Below are 21,276 nucleotides of genomic sequence, written 5' to 3'. Positions count from 1 at the left end.
GCTCCCCACTCTATCTCTAGTGAATCCTTTCACCCACCACACCTCTGTCCTGTCCAGTTCTGTATAATAATCTCACTTCATCAGTTGAAAACTCTACATAGACAAGGGGCTTTAATTTCAATTTCAAAAATGAAAAAAAAAGGCTTTCAAAGATTAAAAAAGGTTTCATGTCAAGATGGTACAGCAAAATCATCCAAGTAGCAACTATATACACATAAATGTATCAAACATATAAACAGTGCACAATTGGCTCAAAAAATATATAAATATCTCTGAGGCAGTGACAGGGGACATACATGCAAAATGTGAAGTGGTGCTGAAGCTGGGGCTCCTGGTCCAGAAATAGGAAGTAGCAGTTGGGAGTGTCGTCTACCAGGGGAATAGGGACTAAAAGGGATCCCTAAAGACCGAGGACCTATCAGAGCCATGCCAGGGGGGTAGTGCCCCCCTATTTATAAAGGAAAACAATCTGACAACTCTGCCTGGGGCTAGGGAATAACTGCAGGAGGCTGCAAGACACAGATACAGCTTTAGATCCAAGAAAGAAATCAAGCCATGTGCTAGCTCTGTGACTGGATCTGCAGTAGGGGCAGGAACTCCAAGTCTGGCTACAGAATTAGGGTTCAGAGGCAAGAATAAAACTATTAAGAAGAAAGGTGAATACAAAGGGACAGTGAAAATTAACTGAGTCTTAAGAATAAAAGACAACTAAAGCTATTGTTATATACTGAATGGCATTCTATTTCACATTCCCTGAATGTGTAACTTTATATTACGATAGTTTTCATTACTTTTTCAACTCCCTCAGTTTTTAAAAGATAAACCTTCATTACTTAAGGTAACCAGAAATAACCTAAACACCATTAAACCTTTTCTAATTTGTCTTTCCTGGTGATGCAGGGGTTAAAGTCTCAGTGCTTCCAAGCTATTGCCAGCCTCTGTAACACAAGTTCCATCCTGATCCCAGAAAGACAACTAAACCAATTAACCCTCAGAGCACAGCAGACCCCTCCTGTCTCCACAACTGCTCCCTGTCAAGCAGTGTATTTCAATAGATCGCCTGTTCTGCCCCCAACTTTGTCTCTGATAATCCTCTCATCTCCTGCACTCTTGCTACACCACAGTTCTTGTACATATAAATAAAAATCTTAAAATTAAAAAAACTTTTCTATCTTCCCAATCAAGCAATAATTGCAATAATCAAAATAATCTGAAAAGATTATATTGTTAAAATACAACGAAGTTACAAAAACCCATTTCTAATTGGTAACCTTGACAAGCCCAAAAGTAAGCATCCAGATTTCCTATACTTTAAAAAAAAAAAGTTTCTTTATAATTAAACTTACTATGTCTAAGCAAAATTTAAGCAATGTAGGATCTCTCAAATGATATCCTATTATCAACTAGTCACAGGACTTTCCTACCACTAGGAAGGGAGTGGTTTCCAGTTTTAAGATGACACAATTGAAAAGTTCTAGAAAGGAATTATAAATAGTCTCTAAAAAGAATAACTGGTATAAAAAAGCGAGTTCTAGTAAAACAAGCATCAAATTAGTAATCTGCCATGTAAAATCTAAACCTACCTCTGCCATTAACTAGCTGTGGGACTTCAGCTAACCAAGCCTAGGTTTCAGAATCTTTATCTGTAAAACAAGGGCATTTTACATCTCTAAGGCACTACTAATTCTAACATGACATGCAATGTTCTTTTAAATATATAGTAATATTTGCTAACACAGACAATTCAACGTAACATTTTTAAGTGTCAAATAAATTTACAAATGTCAATGATGTCTATCAGTCTCCCAAAGTCACAAAACAGAAATTGAAAGAAACTTTTTCTTTAGTTTCCCAAAATATTTTTTTTAAAGATTTATTTATTTACTCATATAGAACTGGGGTACAGGCCAAAGATGCAGAGGGTGAGAGGATTCACCAAAGACAGAGTGGGGAGCAGATCAGGCAGATGGACGAAGCACACTGCTGAGGGGAGCAGTGGGCGGCCAGGAGAGGTCTGCCTCGCCATGTGGACTCCTCCGGGGCAGGAGGGAATTGAACTCATGAGGAAGTGGCTTAAGCTTCGGTAGTGCAGTGCTTTAACCGGCTGCGCCACCAGGGAAGGCCCCAAAATATTTTTTAATATGGCAACATATTATATGCTAGAACTTGAGATGAAATTAAGATGCAATTTATATATACTAAAATTCACTTCATAGTGTACATTCAGAATTTAAAGAAAGTCATATAACTACCAACACAAAAAATAAATATATATATAATATAGAACACACCCCCAAAATTCTCATAACCCATTTTAATAAAACTGTGCTCCCACTTTCTGGCAACCACTCGCCAGTGTTTTTTAATTATTTTTCATTATAGTTCTGCTTATTTCAAAATATCATAAAAATGGAATCATGAAATATATGGACTTTTGAGGCGAACTCCTTTCACTTAGCATAATGCATCTGATATGTGTGCATGTTGTTCCATGCACTGACAGGTAATAATTCACTGACGGGTGCACCAAGTTTAGAAGTTCACCATTTGAAAGTACATTTGGGCTGTCTCCAGTTTTTGGCAAGTATGACATACACAAATAGACTTCCGTGCGACGATAAGTTTTCCTGTCAACTGAGAATTTCCTAGGACTGGAACTACTGGATCATTATAAGTATATGCTTCACTGTACAGTAAGTTCTCACTTAACATCATCAATAGGTTCTTGGAAACTGAAACTTCAAGCAAAACAACGTAACATGAAAGCAACTTTACCACACATTAATTTATATAAACAAGAGTGAAGTTCCCACAGCATATTCCTGGTCATAAAACAGTACAAACTTCTAAAGACAGGCCAAGACCACAACTACTATTAAACAACCATTTGTAGTCTTCATTTTCAACACACTTATTTCAGTTCAGGGTCTCAGGAGGCTGGAGCTTACCCCGCAAGCTCTGGGCACAAGGTGGGTACCAAACCCAGAGGACACCATTCCATCACAGGGTGCACTTATACTGGGCCACACCCAGACTGGGACAACTGAGACACAGCAATAAACCAAGCACATCTGTGGGGTGTAGGAGAAAACAAGAGTGCCTGAGAAAACCCATGCAGACATGGGGAAAACAAGTGAAGTCCATACAGACAGTGGCCCTTGTCCAATAGTCAGGTGTTTGGTTTTTTTTTCTCATCAATGTTATAACAAAAGAATGTTGAACAAAATGTTATTCAAGGACTTGCTACAGATGAGAACTTGTCAAACTATTTTCCAAAACAGAATGAATCAATACTAAATTAAGAGTTTATAATGGTTTTTAAGAAAAGAATGAGACTGGGCCCTCCCTGGTGGTGAAAAGGTTAAAGTCAGCACTTTGAAGCTGGCCCAACCACTTCAGCATGAGTTCTATTCCCAGATAGGGAGCTGACACCCACATGGCGCAGCAGACCTCTCCTGTCTCACCCTCTGCTCCCCTCAGCAGTCTGCCTATTTTGCTCCCCACTCTGTCTCTGGTGACTCCTCCAACCCCCTGTATCTCTGGGCTACACCCAAGTTCTATATGCATAAAAATGTTTAAAAAAAATGAGGCTAAGTATTACAATTTTCATAGAAAGATCCTAAATAGATCCAGATATTTTATCAGAGGAAATTTCTTTCCTGTGTCCTATTTATAGAGCATAAAAGTTAACAAAGGAAGTTGATTTAATAAATACTCATACTTACCAAATACACAAAGATTTTTTAATATATTTTAAAATGCCATGCTTTACATCAGACATATAAGCTCCACAGGTCACTCACTGTCTGTTGTTTGTATGTGTTTCAACCTATTTGGCTACAATGTGCATTTAAACTGTCTAGAATGGTGGTAACAAGTTAAAGCTCAGCACTTAGTGTCCAAAGCCACTGCAGCATGAGTTCCATGCTCAATCCCCAGCCAGGGAACTGACCCACATGGTGCAGTAGACCTCTGTTGACCCGCCTAATGCTCCCCTCAGCAGTGTAATTCAGTCAGTCTGTCTGTTCTGCTCCCCACTCTGTCTCTGGTGAATCCTCTCACCACCTGGCACCTCTGGCCTGTGCCCCAACTCTTATATGCATAAATAAATCTTTTTAAAAATAAACTAAATGGCAGATTCTAAGTGACTAAAATTATACAAATTCTGGTCATTTTGGACATAAGTGAAAAGAAAGCAGAAGACATGTAATAAAAAGATTTGGTTCTTCCAACTCACTGGGTTCAAATGGTGCTCAGAATTAATTTTTATCTCTTCAGAGACCACCAATTTATGAAACTTTCCATTTTCTATCTCTATCCTACTTTTAGTTTCTTTTCTATACAGTTTGGATTTTACACTTCATCAATATAATCAATTCCTCAAACTCAATTCAGTGTCTCCCACATCTCACTCCTTTACTTTCCTAGCAAACTTCCAGTTTACATTCTCCATGGCTGTCGAATCACACACACACACACACCCCTAAGCATACTGGTTTCTGTCATAAAGCACATCTGATTACTATTAAAGGCTCTGCTACCAAAATTTGCTTTATTTTCTTTATAAAAAATTTATTTTATGTATTTATGCATACAAGAACTGGGGTGTAGGCCAGAGGTGGGGGGGTATTGTGAGAGGATTCATTAGAGACAGAGTGGGAGCAGAACAAGCAGCTCTACTGAAATATACTACTTAAGGGGCCTGTTACACCATGTGGGTCAGCTCACTGGCTGGGGATTGAACTAGTCACAATGGCTGGTGATACTCAGCAGTGCTGAAACTTTAATCCCTGCAGCAGCAGGCATGCCCTCTTTTTCAATCTTTAAAAACTTCCCACCATAACTCTCTCTTCTATCATCAATTTTCCTTATCTACAAAACCACTCCCATCATCATGCATCATGTATCTTCATGTTTATATTTTTAAAAAGTATCCTCAACCATGCCCCACATTCAGCTATATTCTACCTTCTCCCATTTTTCATCCCCTTTTATAGTTATACTTCTTAAAAAGTATAAATTCTCAGTTTCTAATTTCTAACTTTCCACTTACTATTCAGCCAGTTTCAAACTGGTTTACTCTACAAGTTCACTGGAACTGTTCCTTAAACAGATGCAGCAGATTGCACATTTAAAAAAACAAACGAAAAGAGCTTAAAGCAACTTAAATTCACACAGGTGTGGGTAGGATAAAGGTAACCAACAACATATATAAAAATAATAATTTAAGTAATACACACACTCATATACACAGTACCCAGGGATTAGGAATTAGAAAGCTATTATCTCCTCTGAACTCACAGAATTTACAAAGGATATAATCTCTCACATCTCTCAAACCTGAGGTTATATGAATCAAAAATGGTTATGCTGGTAGAAAAGATACCAAGCAACTACTGGTAGAATAATGCAGCCTCTGCCTAAACTGAAGCCAAGTAAGGAAGGCGGAAAAGGAATAAATAGTCTATAATCTTTTCCCCTCACTGTCCAATCTATCAATTGTACCCTTTGCTGGCTGAACACAACCTGACGCCAAAAGCAAAGATGACTACGTGACTAGACACCAGAATCTTCTATTTTGGTCTATTCATTGGGCACTAATTCTCTGTCCTCACTTTGCTTTCATGACAAAAAATTCTGGTTTCCCCCTACATGTCATTTCTCTTCTTTCACCAGACAATTATCCTATGAATTGCTTTACATAATGTCCTTTCTCTTCCTTCATCAGACAACTATCCTTGGAGTTGCTCCAAGCTCAGGATCAGACAACGAGGCTTACCCTTTCTTCATGGCCCTCAATCCCATCTGTGTAATTAATGATGATCCCAGAAAGCCTCTCCTTATGCTCCAGTATCCCATAGCACAACACTATCATTTAGGTGTCTCTTGGAAATTTACCAAAATTTACCAAATTTACCAAAAATGAGTCTCACCTTTTTTTATAGTTTATTTTATAGTTTATAGTTTATTTTATAGTTTATTTTTACATTTCATTTTTTTATCTCAATTTTAATCCCCGTAGGTTTCCCATCACCGAGTCACCCATGTGCCATCACCATAGTCCTGTGCACTTCTCTCCCCCCCCACCCCCCATTTGATCCCATTCCCCACTCCACCCCCACAAAAACGTCTCTGGTAAATGACTTCATTATTCTTTTTATTTTCTCGCCTGGTCCATTATACTCCTGCTATGAAAGAAACCATCCAGTATTTTTCTTTTTCTTTCTGGCTTATCTCACTAAGCATGATCTTTTCCAGTTCCATCCAAGTTGCTGCAAAAGACATGTGTTTCTTTTTTTTTGTTGTTGTTGCTGAGTAATATTCCATTGTATTTATGTACCACATCTTTTTTATCCAGTCATCTACCTTTGGGCATTTGGGCTGCTTCCATGTTTTTCCAATTGTAAATAAAGCAGCAATAAACACGGGGGTACAGGTATCTTTCAATAAACATGGGGGTGCAGGTATCTTTTTGAATCAGTGTTTTTGTGTCTTTTGGGTAGATACCTAGGAGTGGGATTGCTGGGTCATAGGGAAGCTCCATGTTAAGCAGTTTGAGGAACCTCCAAACAGTTTTCCATAGTGGTTGTGTTAGTTTGCAATCCCACCAGCAGTGCAGGAGAGTTCCTTTTTCTCCACATCCTCACCAACATTTGTTGTTGCTAGTTGTTTGAAGATATGCCATTCTCACTGGGGGAGTTTCTCCCTCTTTTAAAAATGATCTTTTCCCAGTCCCCCTCTTTTCCGGGAGGAGGAGAGGGAAAAAGGGAGGAGGAGGAATATTAAGCCAGAAACTTCGGAATAACCCTTGAAGATTCCATTTTCTCCTTCACATCTAATCTATCAGTTAATCTTGCAAATTCTACCATTAAAATGCAGCTTAAATCCATTTAATTCAATCTTTATTTCTACCATCTTTCTAAATTGCTCCTACTTTCCTTTTACTCCTGTACAATTCAATTATCAGGTAGTAGCCAGTATCGTTTTAAAAAGTCAACCATAGGGCCTCCTTGGTGGCACAAGGGGTTAAGATGCCACTCTATGAAGCAATCTATAGCCATATAGCTACTGCAGCACAAATTCAATCCCCTGCCAGGAAGCTAACCCACCAGGCATGGCAGATCTGTCTTGTCTGTTGCTCCCCTCAGCCGTGTACTTCACTAATCTGCCTGTTCTGCTTCTCGCTCTGTCTCTGGTGAAACTTCTCACTGTCCTTGCACTTCTAGTCTGTACCCCAGTTCTATATGCATAAATAAATAAATCTTTAAAAAGAGAAAAGAAAAAGCTACTCATACTCATGAAGCTCTAGCCTCACTTCAGTTCCTCAAAAGTTCAAATTCTTTCCCAAATGATAGTTTTTCCACATACAGAAGATTCTCTCCAGCTCTCAGTGGTGGGTCTCTAATCCTTCAAATTAAGCCACCCAAGTGTGGTCTCCACCAACATGATCAAAACTGGTTTCCCTATTAGTATCTCATCACAGCATCTTTTTCATGGTTTTCCATTATATATTCCCAAATGGTAATTTTCCTATGTATTTACTTATTTATCTTCTTGTGCACCTTCTTCCATTACACTATAAATTCTACAAGGGCAGAAATTACTGAATTCAAACACCACTTAACACATACTACATGCAAGGAACTGTGACAGGTAATTAGGGAAGTTACAAAGAATAAGTCGAAGTGACAAGAATTCTGTTCCCAATACATACATAATCAATTTAGGGAGGAAAATGTACTGAACTATAATGCAATGCAGACAATATGCCATAAAATACTGGTACAAAGAGCTATCAAAAAAGAAAGAGGTAAAAAGGTATAGAGTGATAAATAAGGAAGCCCTTATATAAGAGGACGGCTTTATCACAGTTTGTAAAGATTAGCAAGGAAAAAGTGCTCAAAGCAGACCAAAAAACCTTAATAAAAAGAAAAAAAGGGAGAAGAGTAAAGGGCATGGGGGAAAAAGTTTAAAAAGATCAATGATTACATCCTTGATAGAATACATTAAAATTAAAGTAACAACAAATAGATAAGATAAACTGAGAAATTAAGACTTAGAAAACCATTAATTGAAATATTTCTGGCATTGCTTTCAGTTAGCAACTACTTTGTCAATTGAGTTACCAGCTTAAAAAGTTAAGAAACTGAAAAAAAAAAAAGAAATTGGAGTCAGTCAGATATGAAATTATGTCATATGTGGACTTTTGCCTGTTCGTAAATATTAAAACACTATAGAAAAAATATATTCATTTTCTACTGCAAATATGTATTTCTTTATTTTGCTAAGAGAACTACAACAAAAGAATGAAACACATAATTTAGACATTTCAATGGCAACTTTAAAAAATTTAAGAAATTTTATTACCCCACTGTGATTAAAAATTAACTCTTACAGTATATTTCTGGTGAAGTTTTCTTTATGATCCTCATTAGATATTTTATGTCTACAAAGTTTTGAGGTAGTGTTTGTTTTGCCTTTGTACGTATGTTCAGTAAAATCCTAACATTGTAGAGTCGAGTATTACCAGATTTTCCTTTAGAGAATTTTAAAATAACCTAAAGTTGATCTAGTTCTGGTTAGTTTAAGCCTAGGGTTGTACTGTTTAAGATATATATCTGAAAGATAAGGATGCTTTTAGTTGCTGGAATGGTGGGCAGGGACGTGCTCTATCATGAACAATTCTGATCTAGCACTCAGTATCCCTTGGGTGTGTAGTATGTCTTGTGTTTCACTTATCTCAATTCTTATTCAGAAATATAAATTTCAAAATTGTGAACTTAATCACATACTTGAAGGAAATTTTAGAAAATGCATTTCCTATGGTAATGTTTAACAAATGGATGGTTTCAGTAACTAAGTATAATTTAATAAACATGGTCTAGTTGCAGAGCTAAAAAGCTTATGAAAATATTTTCTTCATGCATGCTATATATTTTGGAAGCATTTTTGCATTCATTATAAACATTTGCTAGAAGCTATATATTTTGGATACATTAAAACAACTCAAATATTAAAAAAAAAAAGATGAATGCTGGCCTGAGATGTCTTTGGGACTCAACTACAACAGCAAGTGGAAACAAATGCAAAACTAAATGAATGAAGCAACATCAAACTAAAAAACTTCATGAAGCACAGCAAAAGAAAATCTCATCAAAATTAAAAGACATCCGCCTGAATAGGAGATATTATCAGTATACTATATATCTGACAAAGGGTTAATATCCCCAATATTTATAAAAACACATACAACTCAACAACAAAAATAATAACCCAGTCAAAAGGGGGGCAGAAGAGCTGACTAGACACTTCTCTAAAGGCATAAGGACAGCCAACAGGTACATGAAACAAAGATCACCACATATTATCAGGGAAATGCAAATCAAAACTACAATGAGCTTGTGATTCTGACACCTTTGGGGATGGCCTATACAAAAAAGCCACTAACAAAAAGTGCTGGTGAGGATGTGGGGAAAAAAGGAACCCTAGTACCTATTGGTGGAATGTAAGCTAGTCAGGATAGAGGTTTTTCAAAATATTAAAAAACAGACCACAGGATTAGGCATCTATTTGAAGAATGAAAAAACACTAATTTGAAGATAGATATATATATTCCTTTGTCCACTGCAGTATATTTACAATAGCCAAGCTATGCTAACAACATAAGGTCTGACAGGTAAGTGGATAAAAAAGATGTGGTACAGATACATGATGCAATACTACTCAATACTACTCTTTAAAAAGATTGTATTTTACCATTTATGCCAACATGAATAGAACTGCAGGATATTATGCTAAGGGAGATGGGAGGGAGGAAAGGGTGGAGGGAGTCCAGTTGGTAAGGAAGAAGAGTTATTGGTACGCTGATGGTAGATGTGGTGTGGTAACACATTTAAAGAGGTATGAAGTTATAATACTAAAATATAGTGTTGTAAGGCAACATTATATTAAAATTATAAATATAAAAAGACCCAATGCAGCTAGAGCTGCACTGATGATGATAGAGTTGGGAAAGAGGAAAATTTTTTTTCAGTGAATTTGATACAAAACTCTTATCCATTATAAAATTATTAAGTTTTTTCAAGTAAATGAAAACTAATTTTATCCCAGGTCTAAGTTCCAAATAATGGAATTAATGTAGATAAATAGTTTTAAAGTAAATACTTTTTCTAAAAAAGTATGATTCATCCATTTCATATGGAATCTATTATGACTTCAGATGGTTTTAAACTATCAGTCTAAACAATCTATGATACTATGATTTTTAAGAAAAATATATTTCACTAATCAGATGGACAAAATATTTTCCTTAATATATATTTGGTCTTCACACAAATTTCCTGACTCACAGCTCCCAAAAAGCCTTGGAATTTCCTAAGTGTAGAGAGTGATTCAAGGTATCTCTTGTTATGTTAATGAAGGGACTTTCTGAGAAGCACCTAAGGCCAGTTGCCAGGAGAAACAACCCTGTGATTAGAAGGTTGTTAACAGCCAGACCCCAACATCCCAGACTTCTAGGGAAAGTAGAGGAGATGGAGATCCAATCAGTTGTCAATGGCCAATGAGTTAATCATGCCTAAAAAATAAAGCCTCCATAAAAACCCAAGACGGCAGAGCTTTGAAGAGATTGGGTTGGTGGACATTAAAAAATCTGGAGAGGGGCCCTCCCTGGTGGCACAGTGGGTTAAAGCACAGCACTAAGAAGCTAAAGCCACTTCAGTATGAGTTCGATCCCCACCCTGGAAGTGATCCACATGGCGCAGACTTCTCCTACCCTGCCACTGCTCCCCTCGGCAGTGTACTTCCTCAAACTGCCTGTTTTGCTCCCTACTCTGTCTCTGGTGAATCCCCTCACCACTCCTGCTCCTCTGGCCTGTACCCCAGTTCTGTATGCTTAAAAAAATTTTTTTTAAAAAAATTGAGGGGGAGCAGCAGTGTACTTCGTTGATCTGCCTGTTCTGCTCCCCACTCTGTCTCTGGTGAAGTCTCTCACTGCCCCTGAGTCTCTGGCCTGTACCCCAGTTCTGTATGTACAAATAAATAAATCTTTAAAAAAAAAAATTGAGGGGGAGAATGGCAAACCTGGAAAGGGAATGGAAGCTCCAGCCCCTTTCACCATACCTTGTCCTATGCATCTCTTCTATCTGGCTATTTGATATATATCATTTGTAGAATATCAATGACCTAGTGAGAAAATTGGTTTTCTGAGTTCTGTAAACTGCTCCAGCAAATTGATTGAACCTGTTAAGGAGGTTGTGGGAACCTCTGATTTAGAGTCAGATGGTGGGTAAGAAGCATAAATAACAGCCTGGTTTTAGGACTGGTATTTGAAGTGGAGCGTGAGAGGTTTAACCTGTGGAATCTGATGCTATATCTGGGTAAAGTCTGAATTAAGATGAATTTTCAGAGACCCTAACGATGTAGGAGAATTGCTTGCAACTGGGTCCAGGAATCCCTGAAAAAAGTTTTTAAAATCCTGGGCCTTCCCTGGTGGCGCAGCGAGTTAAAGCATAGCACTAAGAAGCTAAAACCACTTCCACATGAGCTCGATCCCCACCTGCCCAAGAGGTGAAACATGTGGTGAGCCACGTGGCGTGGCAGACCTCTTCTGACCTGTCCACTGCTCTCCTCAGTAGTGTATTTTAACAATCTGCCTGTTCTACTCCCCACTCTGTCTCTGGTGAATCCTCTCACTGCCTCTGCACCTCTGGCCTGTACCCCAGTACAAATAAATAAATCTTTAAAAAAAAAAATCCTCTTTCCAAAACCTTAATACAAAGGGTGTGCTGAAATGAGTCAGGAGGTGAGTAGTCAAGATGTTTAATAACACAACAAACAAAAATTTCAGAGTAATTAAATAAAACACTTCTAAAAGGAAAAGTCAATATTTCAGCAGTATTGACCAAAACCAAGAGTTATAATTTTATTATTAATTTGTAATTCACTGTTATCCATTAGCCTTTATCCATCAGTCTATTGCTCATTATAGTCATCCAGTAAAAATGTATTAATTACCAATCAAATCTCCAGAGAATCTAAGCAGTACTATAATACTATACAAAAATAAGTAACAGAAAATTAAAGATTAAAATTTATGATTTAAAAGAATAATCAAGATAATTTTAAAGAAAATGAAGTGAAGGGAGCAGGGTTTCACCATATTTAAATTTATTACAAAGTTAGAGTAAATAAAAACAATATAGTACTGGTTCAGAGATAAGTAAACAAAGAAACACAGGCCCACAAGCATATAGAAACATGACACTAAATTTAAGATTCTCACTGAGCTTAAGTGAGGAATGAATGCTACTAAATAATGCTGTTATTAGTTATTTTCTATATAATTTCTGTTATAAACATTATCCACATAATATTTAGAAGTTATGTATTTCAGCATCAAAAAAAACTTTAAAGACCACCCAGTTCAATGTCATCATGTTATAAAAGAAGAAAAACCAGGAGAAGATAAAACATTTGGTCAAATCAGAGTGTGGCAGCATAGGAATTAAATTCAATCTCATTTATTTATTCCAGAATTTTCATTCTCATATTCAATATAAACAAAACATTTCCCATACACCACCACATTTTTACATCACCTATGATATCAACAATGATACCACTATGGCAGAAGCCACAAAAGATAGGGTAAAGAAAAGAGCCAATACATATTTTCATTTCCTGCCACTCCCAGGCATTCTCTTCAAGCCAACTGGCTCCAAAAGCTAGTCCATCCCCTCCAAGATTAAATTTATCTAAATCCAAACTAATGACAGAGTTCCATGGTTTTAATAAGCAGGGATTCAGAAAGTTTGTTTTTTTTTTTTTTCCAGAAAGAATTTTAAGAACTGTGATTCTTGTGTCAACACATCACAAATAATCAAATATCTAGGAAGCACTAATTACTAGGTCCATGTTTTTCGGGCACAAGTTACATCAAACTCCTATCTCAGTTTGTTTCCAGATGATGTTAAACATTTACATTTAGAGATTTTCACAAAGACTAATTAAATAAGCATTGCTGAAAACTATCTGAAGTAGTTAATACAATTTCAAGATCAATTAAGGTATATATAAAGAGAATTTATCTTCTCTAAGAAAGCACTCAACCTCCATCTCCAGGGTTGCCCACCATCTGCTAATTCAGGTAAAACTTTTCTTCCCAAAATTACCCCTGGGATACATGATGGGAGTACAGACAGTGAAGACACAGAAACTGGCTAGAGTCCATTTGCAAACCTAGAAATTTCAATTTAAACTTTGGCCAACACTACCACACATACAAAGAAAACAAAACTATGTTTAATCATTTTAGCACTATCTAGAAGTTTGAACCCAGTGTATTACATACACTAAGTTTTGGGCAAATTTTCTGTGATTCAGTTACTTCAACTGAAAAATAAGGATAACCTATCCAAATGGGGATTAAATCAGTGAGAAATTAGTGTATGCAAAGCTCTTAGAACAAGGACTGGCATAGAGCAAGCATTAATTGCTACTAGTATTATTATTACCTGATAAATCCTTTACTAGAATATCAGTTCTAACATGCAGTTCAAATATAGAATAGTTTCCTAAGATTATGCAATTACAATGTTCTTAAGTCAATAACTGAATACACCAAAGTCAAAAAGTACTTCTGCAAAACATTCCCCAACATATTCCTTTTGAATCAGTTATCAAAGTCCTCATGTTAGAGGGAAAGGATGTACTGAAGGAACTCCGCAGTTTTGTGGACTCCACCCCCTACTCCAGTTATTGAAAGTACAACTCCCAGCAATAGCAAGGGTCGAACTGCAAGGACCCAAGGGTGGAGCTAAACAGGCAATCTGAGACTTTTAGGCATATATAAGGGAGCCATGTTAGATGCTCTTTCTGGACCACGTGGCTGGTGGCTGGCTCTTGATGAGCTTTCAGTGTGTTATCAGAGTCCAAGTCAGCAGAGCTGATAGGATGTTCTAGTTAACTTGCATCTCTCTCTCTTTCCCTTGGTTGTTCCTTTTCCATCCTCCTTTGTAAATAAACCCATTACTGACCCTTTTTGTGTGTGCCTGCAGTACAATTGAATTTTAAGCACACGGGCGGGCGAGGACCCCACAGACAGGCAACCCAGTTCACATTGGGTTGCCCTGTAACACTCATTAATATTAACAGCTAGTCTCAACTAACTCCAGGAAATCTATATGAACTGTCACTATAATATGGAACTTCTGAAAAATTTATACTTGAAATGCTTTTGATTTTATCTTAATACATTAACTTGTATTAACAACTCAGAATAAATCTAATCCACATATAGTAATAAAGCATACTTAACCTTTTATTAAGATATTTACTATCAAATGCAGATTTGCCTTTGCCAAAGATCCTAGCAACAAAAAAGTAAATGTTCAACTTACTTAGTCATCTCAAAAATGCAAATTAAATCACTCTAAAGTATTACTACATGCCCACTAAAATAGCTGAAATCAAAGTAGTGGCCAGAATATGAATCCACTGGATCTCATACAACACTAGAGTAGAATCACTTAGAAATTTCTTATAAAGTTGATTAAACATTTGCCTCCTAAACCAACATTTCCACTCCTTGATATTAAACCATGAGAAATAAACATGTTAACAAATGGAACTGAACAGCAATGTCTATAACAGCCTTATTCATAAGAGGCGAAACTGGAAAAAACACAAAAGTTTATTAATGAGAGAATGAAAAAACAATGTATTCAGAAGATGAAATACTGTGCCACCTAGGTAGGAAGTTACCTGTTACCTACAATAATAATGTAGAATTTACTATTCAGTAACCATGCCTCACTTTTATATTCTTCAAGTTGTACATGTTAAACAACCCCTGTTAAAGATAATTTCAGATAATCTGAAAATAAGCTTATTTGTGTTCATTAATTCACCTGACTTTTCTTGACAGAATATAAACTTCTGAGGAATTTTTTTAATTGGTGCTTTTATGAGTCAAATAAATCCCAGGGTTTTATTAAGTAATATTTTTCATAAAACTCTTTAACTATGTTTACACATACTGAGGATATTCTTTTTAACTTCTTTTAAAAGATTTACGTATACATACAAGAACTGGGGTGTAGACCAGAAAGGGGGAGGGGGCTCCCCAGAGACAGTGGGGAGTAGAACAAGCAGATCTACTGAAATACACTGTGGAGGGGAGCAACCTAGCAGCCGGCAAGATGGCAGAGGGCTCTCTGCCATATGGATGGGGGGGGGGACACGGGGGACAGACAACTCATGCTGCAGAGGCTGCAGATAGCTTCATAGTGCTGAGACTTAACCCCTTGCACCACTATGGAGGCCCTGAATATATTCTTTTCTTATGCATTCTCATTTCATGTTCGTCCTGAGTTTTCTCTCCAGAAAGTACCCATGTACAGAAATGAGACAGGTATAAAATGGCTACTGTGATGGAAATGAGGTCTCAGGAAGCTGCAAGTGTACTTAAGGCAAATTGAACACTTTGAAGTGTGGTTTAGAGATTGCCATAACAGCATCATACTTAAAAGGACATACTAATGCCCTTTCATTGATTTTCTATTGATTATGGTTTCCTTAATAAAAAAAAGACAACAAAGAAATTAATATCAAAAACATGAATTTAAATGTCAGATAAAAAGAATATCTGTAGTATTATTCATTTATATGAGATCCAAGAACAGACAAAATCAGAAAATAGTGGAGAAGGAAGGCAAAACTAAATTGAAGGGAACAAGAAACAACTTTTTGCTAAACTTTATGTAAATTAAATCACAGCTATGAATATTATCTATTCCTAAATTCCACTTAAAAATGAGTGGCCACTCAAAAGAAAAATGGACAAAGAACAAGAACATCACTCAAAGAAAACTTAAAAGTTAATAATCATTCAAAATGTCACTAGTGACCATATAATAAAAATTTCAGAAGCCAGTTACTATTTACTCCTTATCAAATTAGCAAATACTTTTAAATGATAACACTATTGGCAAAGATTTTTATATCTCAAATTCATACACTGGTAATGGAATGCAAATTAGTACAACTTTTCTAGAAAGCAATTATCTTATGCTTGAGAGTCCTAAAAAATGTATATACCTTAACTTGATAATTCCACTTAACAGAAATCCACCTTAACAAGGAAATGTAAAAAATATTTCTCTTGATACTTAGAAATGAAGTCAAAGTCCTTCAAGATACGCTAACAAATCAATGACAAGACAGTTACAGAATTCGGTACTGTGTTAATGTATACCGATCATGTTTAATTTGAGCTAGAGAAAATAATTAGACGATCTGGTGATTTTCCACAAGACTGAACTCAGCTCTTTTACAAAGCAACAAAAGAAGGGAAAGGCACAGCAAGAAGTCAAGCCAGCAACCTGATTTCCCAGAAAATTAGTTCTTACTTGGCAAAGTACTGGCCTCATATCCTAAAGAGGCAGATCTCTACAAATAGAGGAGACACATAAAATTCAAATACTTTCAAAAGGTATACATGTTTCCTTTAGCTCCCAAAAGCTTCAAAAGAGAATAACTACATCTATTAAAAGCATAGGGGGGAAAATTAAAAGACAATTTAGAGTCAAATGTTCTATAAACAAAGAATGTTTGTTTCAAATGCTAGAGAAACCCTGCAAGTTGTACAGTAACTATATTCTTGCTATTTTTTAAACAAAAAGGAAAATACCATGCTATTTCTAACCTTCAATTGGAATTATATAGAAAAAAAATTTTGGTACTAATGTTAATTCTGGATCTTAAATATACAAGGTTAATAAAAATTCTTAAAATGTTTCTCTATAATGTTTTAAATCATCACTATTGAACAATTACTTGAAACATCAACTTAAAAAAGCCAGCCCTGGCCCCTCCTGATAGCGCAATGGTTTAGTTAAAGTGCAACACTATGAACCTATAGGTAGTCACTGAAACACAAGTTTGATCCCAAGCCAGGGAGGTGACCCACATGGCACAGCAGATTTCTCCTTTTTCGCCTGCTGCTCTCCTCAGCAGTGTACTTTGTCAATCTGCCTGTTCTGCTCCCCACTCTGGTAAATCATCTCACCACCCCCTACACTTCAGGCTTGTACTCCACTTTTTGTATGTATAAATAAATAAATCTTTAGGGAAAAAAAAGCCTTAGTATTTGATCTTTCTTCATAAAAAGGTAATAATCCAAAGTAAATCTCTTCTTAAGAGTAAAAGGAAATAAGTGAGTTAAAAAGGAGAAAGGGAGGAAAGACAGGAAGAAAAGAAGTGGCGTAAGAGAATTTTTTCTTCTATTGAGTCACATGCTTAAAAATTTGACCCTGCTTTTCATTAAACAGTCCAACACTGAAACATCCATGGAACTACATATAGGGTAGCCCAGTAGACAAAAAAAATGGCAGCTGAACTTCATTTAATAGTCAATCAAGCATAAAGTAATGCCAGGATGAAATTAAGCAATTATATATTTAAATCAATGGGGTCTACAGCCCCTTCTTGCAATTCTAAATTGCTTCCCTCAGCACTGACTCCAACTGTCACATTAGACCCTATACCAACAAATTACTACTTGGAAGAAACAGTACACAGCATAAAACTATAAACTTTTGATAGTAATATACAAAAGTAATGGTCTCAACAAAGGTTGCTGGGCCAACTGGGTTCCATATGCAAAAGAATTAAATTGGGCCCTTTCTACACAATGTACACAAAATTAACTCAAAATAGATCACAACCTGGGCCCTCCCTGGTGGCGCAATGGGTATGAAGCTTCCACAGCCACTGCAACCCAAGTTTGATCCCCAGCCAGGGAGCTGACCCACACGTCCCAGCAGACCTCTTCTGTCTTGCCCGCTCTTCCTTCATCTGTGTATTTCGGTCAGTCTGCTTGTTCTGCTCCCTGCTCTTTCTCTGGTGAATCCTATCACCCCCCACAACTCTGTACCCCAGTTCTTGCAGGCATAAATATATAAATCTTAAAAAAAAAAAAAAAACAGATCACAGATCTAAATGGAAAAGCTTAAACTATAACTCTTAGAAGAAAACATAGACATACATATTTATGACCCTGGATTAGGAAATGCTTTCTTAAATATTTTCTCAAACATACAAGCAAAATAAAAGTTGAATTTCATCAAAACAAAAACACTTTTGTGCTTCAAAGAACACCATCAAGGCAGTGAAAACACAGCCCACATACTGGAAGAACATAAATTTGCAAATCATGTATTTGATAAGGGACTTGTATCCAGAATACATAGAATTTGTATAACTCATATCTCAATAACAAACGACAACTAAATTTTACAAATTAGCAAGGGATATGAGTAGACATTTCTCCAGAGAAGATACACAAATAACCAAAAAGATGAAAGGTTACCCAAGGTGAATCTTAAATGTTTTTTCTGTGTTCTAGCGTCCCTGATTTTGCCTTTATTCAGAACTCAAGCAGTGTTCTAGTTTTCAATCCCACTTCCTTTAGTAACTTGAGACTGAGTGCTTCCCCCTTTTCCTAACCAAACTAGAAAAAAAAATCTGACAATAATCATTTTCTTAATTAACTATATGCATAAGTTACTACAACTAAGATTTTGTACCTAGTCAGAGAATTCAAGGCTTTGATTGTGATTAGAATAATACAGGTATCAATAAGCAAGTGGGTGAAACAATTTTAGTGCTGAGAAAAGGGAATATCACTCAACATTAATTACAAGTATAGCAGTTTCTTGGTTGATGCATTTAAGATTAAGTGGGACTCTTCCCCTACTGTTCACTCCAGATTCCACTGGAAAGAACAAATAGGAGGAAGGCCTGGCTTAGTTATGATTGCTAGGGACCTACTCCCAAAAGCTATGAAGCAGAGACAGTTCCAGCCTTTTTTTTTTTTTTTTAAGGTCTGCACAGTCTAGAAATGGCACTTTTCAGTCTAACATGCTTTCCTGGCTGGAAGAAAATAGCAGCAGAAACGGCACAAAATGAAAAATATGTTCCTGGGAGAATGTTGCAAATAGGATCATCCTCCTTTACATATGTCACTGCAGGAAAACTGCCAAGAACTGCTCACTCCTCTAGACATATTTCCTGCAGATCCTCCAAACTCCTCCTTAAACACATGTCAGTATTCTCATTCTCCCTTAGTTTCAAATCTCCTTTTGCTCCATGATTTCCAAGTACAAACTTAGTCTCAAAAATAAACAGCAAAATCATACCTAGTAGTTAATGACGACCTATTTATCAGCCCATGTCTCACATCTAAACAAATAATCTAAAGTTTATATAGTAAAATATATATAAATCTTTAATAATGATGCCACATATCATATTACTAAAGCAAACCAATGTATATGCTATGTCATTAAAACAAAAATTATTTGCATATAAAAGATTTATCATAAATTCAAGATTAAATGTTTTTCATTCAATGAGCAGAATGTCCTTTTTTCCTAGTCCTATCAAGGAAAAGTATATTAGAATTCTGAAATTGTCAGAATTCAAGATACATTTTTATAGAAGTCAAAATATATTAAACAAAATGGATGTGTTTTGTCAAATCCAAAATAAAATGTAGATTTTCAAGTACTCTTTTAAATAAAAGGCTTTTTTTAAGTGATTAAGTTTACCAAGTCTTTTTCTAATAAAGGAATTCTCCCAGTAAACTAAAAACCTGACATAGAGGTTTTGTGCTTTTACAGAACTTGATTTTCAGGCACCAGCATTTCCATTAGGATTACTGAATGGGTAGCTACAGGGCAAGAAGCAAAGAAAGCAAATGAGAAGCTATTTATAAATGAAGACAAAGCTACTGAAATTTAAAAATAAACTTAATTAACTTGTGTTAATTGAACTTCCAATTTTTTAAATCATTTACCTGAATGAATTTATATGAAATTGAGTCTCAACTGTACAGTTAGAAATGCACAGTTCTTTTGGGATTTAAAAACCACCAGTTATTCAACTACAGATTAACAAACTTCACAGTAAAAGGAGTTGAGCAATCAGAGCTATTCATAGATAAGTATGATTAAATTATGGGTGAATAACAAGTCAACTGAATAAAGTCCATTTATTAAAAAGCAAGTAAGTAATCAAACAGGGCAATGTTCACAATTATGAATGACCTTATATATTTTTCTCACACTCAAGTATTAAGATTCAACATTCCTTCATCAGTTGAAGAATTAAAAGATCTATACAAATGTGCCCACCAAATGTACACTATTCTAAAGAAAATACAGTTTGGTGGCAGGGATATTCAATTTAATTCATTGTAAGAGTTCATCTATAAAAACTTTATTGCCAAAATTAGTAAATTTGTTTTGTGAAAAAAGTGCTTATGTTTTTCAACTCAAACATGCAATGACTAGGTTTTGCAATCTTCCAATCAAAAATAAAAATGCTGACAAAATATAAAAATCTGAAACAGGGTCCTTCCTGGTGGTGCAACAAGTTAAAGCTCAGCAGTATGAAGCTATCCACAGCCACTGCAGCATGAGTTCACACCCTGGTCATGGAGGTGACCCACATGGTGCAGCAGTCCTCTCCTATTCCACCCACTGCTCCCCTCAGCAGTGTATTTCAGGCAATCTGCCTGTTCTGTTTCCTACTCTGTCTCTGGAGAATCCCCTCACCCCCACACACACACACACCTCTGGGCCTGTACCCCAATTCTTGTATGCATTTTTTTAAACAGCTGAAACTAATTTCTGAGGGAGAAAAAATTATCTAAAAATCCTGATGCAAAGTTAAGCCAACAACTTATTCACAATTTCATGAAACATTAATGAAAGGGTTATATAATTCTCCTGGATTAAAGATTTTAAAAAGAGCTGCAAGAATCTTTCAATTTTCAATACTGCTTTCTCTGTTCTTATACTCATAAAAGCAGACTTTCACCAACTCTTTCTAAACAAGAGACATCTAATTTTCAATAGACAAGCAATCAAACCAAGAGCAGCACAATGTAGACAATATGCTCTCAAAATAATTTAATACCACAGACTACATTTAGGCCCCCCAAACAAGTAAATTTACAATATATACCACATCCAGTTCACTCTCAAGGGAGAAAAACACCACAACGTAAGTCCCTGCTTAATAAACTATTTACTTAGTTGTTAAGCTTCTATCTCTGGTTCATTTTATCAAGTATTATCATTGTTTCTTCCCTCTTCAAAAAATTTACAAATCTATAATATACCATTTAATTTAGTTCCTTTAAAAATGCTTTTGTAGTATGTATTGTGTTAGTACAAGGCCATGAAAAGCTTCAAAATTACTTTCTAAAAA

The 21,276-nt window shown here is 36.0% G+C and overlaps 1 protein-coding gene and 1 pseudogene across 7 annotated transcripts in view; both read right to left on the bottom strand.

The window, feature by feature from the left end:
* LOC101621088 overlaps positions 1–5,875 on the bottom strand; it is a 10,244-nt pseudogene extending 4,369 nt beyond the window's left edge.
* NUMB (numb homolog (Drosophila)) overlaps positions 1–21,276 on the bottom strand; it is a 134,641-nt gene that overhangs the window by 110,636 nt on the left and 2,729 nt on the right. The window lies entirely within an intron of this gene.

Source organism: Condylura cristata, unplaced genomic scaffold (assembly GCF_000260355.1).
Source record: "Condylura cristata isolate star-nosed mole 26May11 unplaced genomic scaffold, ConCri1.0 scaffold00013, whole genome shotgun sequence".
Classification (NCBI taxonomy): Eukaryota; Metazoa; Chordata; class Mammalia; order Eulipotyphla; family Talpidae; genus Condylura; species Condylura cristata.
Note: the sequence above shows the minus strand (reverse complement) of the source record. Positions and strands in the feature narration are given on the sequence as shown.